This window comes from Hypanus sabinus, chromosome 12 (genome assembly GCF_030144855.1).
Source record: "Hypanus sabinus isolate sHypSab1 chromosome 12, sHypSab1.hap1, whole genome shotgun sequence".
Lineage (NCBI taxonomy): Eukaryota > Metazoa > Chordata > Chondrichthyes > Myliobatiformes > Dasyatidae > Hypanus > Hypanus sabinus.
The window spans coordinates 284916-291898 of NC_082717.1; positions in this window are offsets into that span (position 1 = coordinate 284916).

Sequence of the window (6983 nt, forward strand, 5' to 3'; positions counted from 1 at the left end):
AATGAGGGAGATAAAAGGGTATCACAGTATCAAGTGAGAGAGAGTGCAAGGGACTCTGATAGCCATATCTGCTGTCTCGATGTTTCAATCTGTGTCACTTCAGTTGACGACGCCAGTAAGGAATTAAGTTGTCCACAAGGCTGAAGCCCAAAGGCGCACATCTTCCAGGCCACTCCTGAGATATCAAAAATGACCACTCCAAGAGCATGAATTCACCAAAATGTAGAACCATGGTTTGAGTACACTTGTAGATCACAGACTCTGACAGGGCCCCAGCTACCTTGAAAACAGAAGCATTAGATTGAATTTAAACTGTCTGCAGATGGACTGGGAGAAGTCGCCCTCTAGCACTATCTTAGCATCAATGTTCACCAGAAGTCCACCCCGATGGGTTTCAAATGGCAGACTCAGGGACTTCAACCGGTCATGTTTGAAGAAAATCCTGTCCCAATTATCATCAGCATATAACCTGCAGCACCAGAGGTCACAACACAATAGACCACTATTATACTAAGATAAGGAATGCCTATTGTTCTGTAACCAGATGACATGACAGAAAATCTGATCACTTGGCTGTCTGTACAGGTAGAGGCTGAAGAGCAAGGTCCAGAGACTAGGTGGTCACAGAATGTAGAGGAGCAGCTATGGGATTGATTCAAGTCTGAGTGCGGGACCATGTTTGGATCATATGAAGAGCTTTGGATTTGAATGAGTTCACCACAGTCATCATGGACTTCATAAAAACAATCTAGATGAATTTGTCCCCACCAAATCATTCAAAGTCTTCCCCAACCAAAAGCCTTGAATGAACCATGAGATCAGCAATCAGCTGAGGGCTGGATTAGAGGCTTTCAAGTCTGGTGACTGATCATGGATGATCCATTTTCCCTCTCAGTATCAATCTCTTGCCTTTTTCCCATATCCCTTCAAGCACTGACTAGTCAAGAATCTATCAACTTCTGTGTTAAATATACCCAATGACTTGGCCTCTACAGTTGCCTGTGGCAAGGAATTCCACAGATTCACCACTTCCTGGCTAAAGAAATTCCTCCTCAGCTCTGTTCTAAAAGGACGTTCTTTTATTCTGAGGCTGTGTCTTATGGACTTAAGACTCTCACACCATAGAAAACACCATCTCCACATCCACTCTATTGAGGCCTTTCAACATTCGATAGGTTTCAGTGAGATCTCCCCTAATTCTCTCAATTCCAATGACTGGAGTCCCAGAACCATCAAACTCTCTTTATAAAATAAGCCTTTCAATCCTGAAATTATTTTTTGTGAACCTCCTTTGAACCCTCTCCAATGTCAGCACAGCCTTTCTTAAATAAGGGAACCCAAAATGCTCAAAATACTCTATAAGTGTGGCCTTACCAGAGCTTTATGAAGTCCCAGCATTACATCCTTGCTTTTATATTCTAGTCCACTTGAAATGAATACTAACATTAATGAGGGAATGACAGACAGGACATAGAAAGGTAGTCACACCCAAGGTGCAGGAAACTGGGTGACAGTCGGGAAGGGGAAATGGGTTAAGGAGCCAGTGCAGAGTACCCCTGTGGCCATCCCCCTCAACAACAGGTTGACAACACCACCACTTTGGACACTGTCGGAGGATTGGGGGGAGGGGGGCGGGTGTGGGAATGTCCTAACAGAGGAAAGTCACAGTAGTTGGGTCTCGGGCACTGAGTCTGCTTCTGTGACTCAGAAGGGAAGGGAGATAAAGAGGCATGCTGTGATGATAGAGGATCTGTTGGGAAGGAACGAGAGATTCTGTGGGTAAGAACGAGATCCCTGGATGGTAAGTTGCCTGCTGTCTGCCAAGGTCCGGATATCTTGATCGAGCCAGAGTCGTGATCGATGTAGGTACCAATGATGTGGGTAGGTCGAGTGACAGGTTCTGCATAGGGAGTTGGGTGCTAAGTTAAAGGGGAGGACCTCCAGGGTTATGATCTCAGGATTGTTACCCATGCCCCATGCTAGTAGGGCTAGAATAAGGAAGATTATACAGTTTAACACATGGCTAAGGAGTCGCTGTAGGAGGGAGGGCATAAGATTTTTGGATCATGGGGCTCTTGTCAAGGTGGGAACTGTACAGAAGGGACAATTTGCATCTGAACTGGAGGGGGACTAACCCTAATACTGCATGGTGGAGTGTAAACTAGAGTTCCAGGGGGATGGGAACTAGAATACCAGACCAGTTAGGGGAGAGGCTGTGGAGAGAGCTGTTGGTAAGACCTCAGACAAAGTTAGGAATCAAAAGGTTGAGCATGGTGCAACTAGTGTCCTGTGGTGTGTAAATTTCAATGCAAAAAGTAATGAAGGAAAGGTGGATAATAGAGCCGAAGATTAGGTTTACCAACAGAAGCAATGTGTAGTGAGGAGAGGCTGTTGATGGAGCAAAATTGCAGTTAACTGGATAAGTTGCAATGCAATCAAAATCAAAAAGGGTGAATACAGGACTGAAGGTGTTATGTGGAATAAGGTAGATTAATTTGCAGCACAGTTGCAGATTGGCAAGTATGATGTTGTAGGCATCACTGAATCATGGCTGAAAGATTATAGCTGGGAGCTTAATGTTCAAGGATACACATTGTATCGTAAGGACAGGCAGGAAGGTGGGGGGGGGGGCTGCGTTGCTCTGTTGGTAAAAAATGAAGTCAAATCATTAGAAAGAGGTGACATAGGGTCAGAGGATGTTGAATCATTGTGGATAGAGCAAAGGAACTGCAAGGGTAAAATGATCCTGATGGGAGTTATATACCAAATCCCAAACAGTAGTAAGGATGTGGCCTACAAATTACAATGGGAGATAGGAAATGCATGCCAAAAGGTTAATTATTGGCTAGCTTGCTTTTGTATGCCATCTTTATGTTCTTAATAAATTTTTAGTTGCCTTCTGTTGGTTATTAAAAGCTTCCCAATCCTGACTTCCCACTAATTTTTGCTCTATTATATGCTCTTACTTTAGCTTTTATGTTGGTTTTGACTTCTCTTGTAAGCCATAGTTGTGTCATCCTGCTTTTATGATTCTTCCTCTTTGGGCTGTATTTATCCTGCACCTTCTGAGTCGCTCCCAGAAATTCTACCCATTGCTGCTCTGCCATCATCCCTGTTGTTGTTCCTTTCTGGCCAACTCCTCTCGTGCCTCCAATTCCTGTTACTCCACTGAAATACTGATGCATCTGGCTTTAGCTTCTTCCTCTCATTTAACTACATACTAATACAACAGATATAATGTACGTTGAAACAAGATGATTTTTCTTTGAACCACAGTGTAAAGCATGTAACGCATGATGTTATGAAGGTTAGGATAAAATCTGCAGATGAATCGCACATTAATAACAAATTGAAGTGCATTGACACTAAATATCATAAGGTACGGAACAGATTAACCAGTGACACTTCAAATACGATGTGACCGGGAGATAAGAAGCCTAAAGGCCTGGGGGGTTTCTCATCCTGATGGTTCTTGTTTTTGTGCATTGGAGTTTCCTGTCTGCTGGTAGAAGGTCAAAGAGGATTCTGGATAGATGGGTGGGATCCTTAATACGAGGGGTGATTGATAAGTTCACGGTCGAAGGTAGAATTTTAGAAAACCTAGCACATTTATGTGCAGCAGTTGTGTCTCTGGCACCAAGACTGGACCCTCAGCTCAGAAGGGAAGGAGGGAAAAGAGGAGAGCAGTAGTGATAGGGGATTCGATAGGGGGACAGATAGGAAGTTCTGTGGAAGCGATTGAGAATATCGGATGGTCTGTTGCCTCCCTGGTGCCAGGGTTCGCGACATCTCGGATCAAGTTCTCAGTATTCTCAAGAGGGAGAGTGAGCAGCGGATGTCGTGGTCCATGTAGGGATCAATGATGTGGGTAGGAAGAGTGAGGAGGTCCAGAAAGGTGAGTTTAGAAAGTTAGGTTCCAAGTTAAAGGACAGGACCTCCAGGATAGCAATCTCAGGATTGCTACCAGTGCCACGTGCAGGTGGGTTTAGAAATAGTAAGATAGCACAGATCGACACGTGGCTGAAGACATGGTGCAGGAGGGAGGGCTTCAGATTTATAAATAATTGGGCAGTTTTCCAGGGAAGGGGGGACCTGTTCCAATGGGACGGCTTACATCTGAACTGGAGGGAGACAAATATTGCAGGTAGGTTTGCTAGAGAGGCTCCAGTGGATTTAAACTAGATACAAGGGGGGTGGGGAACCAGAGTGTAGGAACAAATGTATGGGAGAAGGAAGAAAAAGAAGATAGTACAGTTGTTTGCACTGTTAGAGATAAACAGAGAGGAAGAGGTGGAGAATTTCTTAAATGCATTATTTTAATGCTAGGAGCATTGTAAGAAAGGTGGATGAGCTTAGAGCATGGATTGATACCTGGAAATATGATGTTGTAGTTATTAGTGAAACATGGTTGCAGGAGGGGTGTGATTGGCAACTAAATATTCCTGGATTTCGTTGCTTCAGGTGATAAAATCGGAGGGACAAGAGGGGGAGGTTTTGCGTTGCTTGTCAGAGAAAATATTACAGCGGTGCTCTGGCAGGATAGATTAGAAGGCTCGTCTAGGGAGACTATTTGGATGGAATTGAGGAATGAGAAAGGTGTAGTAACACTTATAGGGGTGTATTATAGACCAACAAATGGGGAGCAAGAATTGGAGGAGCAAATTTGTAAGGAGATAACAGATATTTGTAGTAAGCACAGGTTGCGATTGTGGGAGATTTTAATTTTCCACACATAGACTGGGAAACCCATTCTGTAAAAGGGCTGGATGGTTTGGAGTTTGTAAAATGTGTGCAGGATAGTGTTTTGCAGCAATACGTAGAGGTACCAACTAGGGAAGGGGCAGTGTTGGATCTCCTGTTAGGGAATGAGATAGGTCAGCTGATGGAGGTGTGTGTTGGGGAGCACTTTGCGTCCAGCGATCACAATGCCATTAGTTTCAATATGATTATGGAGAAGGATAGGACTGGACCCAGCATTGAGATTTTTGATTGGAGAAAGGCTAACTTTGAGGAGATGTGAAAGGATTTAGAAGGGAGTGGATTGGAACAATTTGTTTTATGGGAAGGATGTAATAGAGAAATGGGTCATTTAAAGGTGAAATTTTGAGGGTACAGAATCTTTATATTCCTGTTAGGTTGAAAGGAAAGGTTAAAAGTTTGAGAGAGCCATGGTTTTCAAGGGATATTGGAAACTTGGATTGGAAAAAGAGAGAGATCTACAATAAATACAGGCAGCATGGAGTAAATGAGGTGCTCGAGGAATATAAAGAATGTAAAAAGAATCTTAAGAAAGAAATTAGAAAAGCTAAAAGAAGATACGAGGTTGCTTTGGCAAGTAAGTTTAAAAAAAACCCAAAGGGTTTCTACAGTTATATTAATAGCAAAAGGATAGTGAGGGATAAAATTGGTCCCTTAGAGAATCAGAGTGGACAGCTATGTGTGGAGCCAAAAGAGATGGGGGAGATTTTGAACAATTTCTTTTCTTCGGTATTCACTAAGGAGAAGGATATTGAATTGTGTAAGGTAAAGGAAACAAGTAGGGAAGATATGGAAACTATGATGATTAAAGAGGAGGAGGTACTGATGTTTTTAAGGAATATAAAAGTGGATAAATGTCTGGGTCCTGACAGGATATTCCCTAGGACCTTGAGGGATGTTAGTGTAGAAATAGCAGGGGCTCTGACAGAAATATTTCAAATGTCATTAGAAACAGGGATGGTGCTGGAGGACTGGCGTATTGCTCATGTTGTTCCATTGTTTAAAAAGGGTTCCAAGAGTAAACCTAGTAATTATAGGCCTGTAAGTTTGACGTCAGTGGTGGGTAAATTAACGGAAAGTATTCTTAGCGATGGTATATATATATATATATAAAATTATCTGGATAGACAGGGTCTGATTAGGAACAGTCAACATGGATTTGTGCGTGGAAGGTCATGTTTAACAAATCTTACTGAATTTTTTGAAGAGGTTACGAGGAAAGTTGATGAGGCTAAAGCAGTGGATGTTGTCTATATGGACAACAGTAAGGCCTTTGACAACGTTCTGCACGGAAGGTTCAATCATTATGTATTAATATTGAAGTAGTAAAATGGATTCAACAGTGGCTGGATGGGAGATGCCAGAGAGTAGTGGTGGATAACTGTTTGTCAGGTTGGAGGCTGGTGACTAGTGGTGGCCGGTGACTAGTGGTGTGCCTCAGGGATCTGTACTGGGTCCAATGTTGTTTGTCATATACATTAATGATCTGGATGATGGGGTGGTAAATTGGATTATTAAGTATGCAGATGATACTGTTACAATCCAGCAACAATGAATATATGATTGAAACAGGGTTTCTATAACAAATAAAACATTTATTAAACACTGCTTAAAAAAAACCTAAAAAGTAAAACAACGACTAACAACCAGAAATCAGCTGTGATACGGCAGCTCGAACAGTTCTTAAAGTGAGAATGCAAAAACAGTTCTTAGAAGTAGTAATGCGAAAATCCAAAATGATTTACAGTCAGTTAAAGGAGAGGCTTTCCTTGATAATAAATTCTCTTTTGTGGCGTTACTGCTGAGCCCAGTCAAAGTATGCTTCGATCAAAGGATTTACGATGAAGAAAAATGAAACGGCACAAAGACACTGTCCTTTCTTTGGTGAAACTTTGCACCCAGCCCTTTCTGCTCTTACAGCTGGGACTAACATGGGCACAGCTAACGAATTCCTTCCGAATGAGGATCAAACAAGGTCAAACTTGTTTCACCATTGAAATCAACTTTCCTTGATCTTTCAGTTTCCCGAACTTTGACGAATCTTCACTCTCCGACTTGATTTTAACTGGCAGTTTTGTAGCAAAACTGCTGGCAATAACCTTTAACTTAAGGCAGAAAGTAAAACTCCACTTTTAAATGAAACTGCATCATAACATCGGAATACGCAGCAGTTTGGAGTCAATACCAAATTCAACCATGAACTACCCACGTCACAGGGTGGGGCT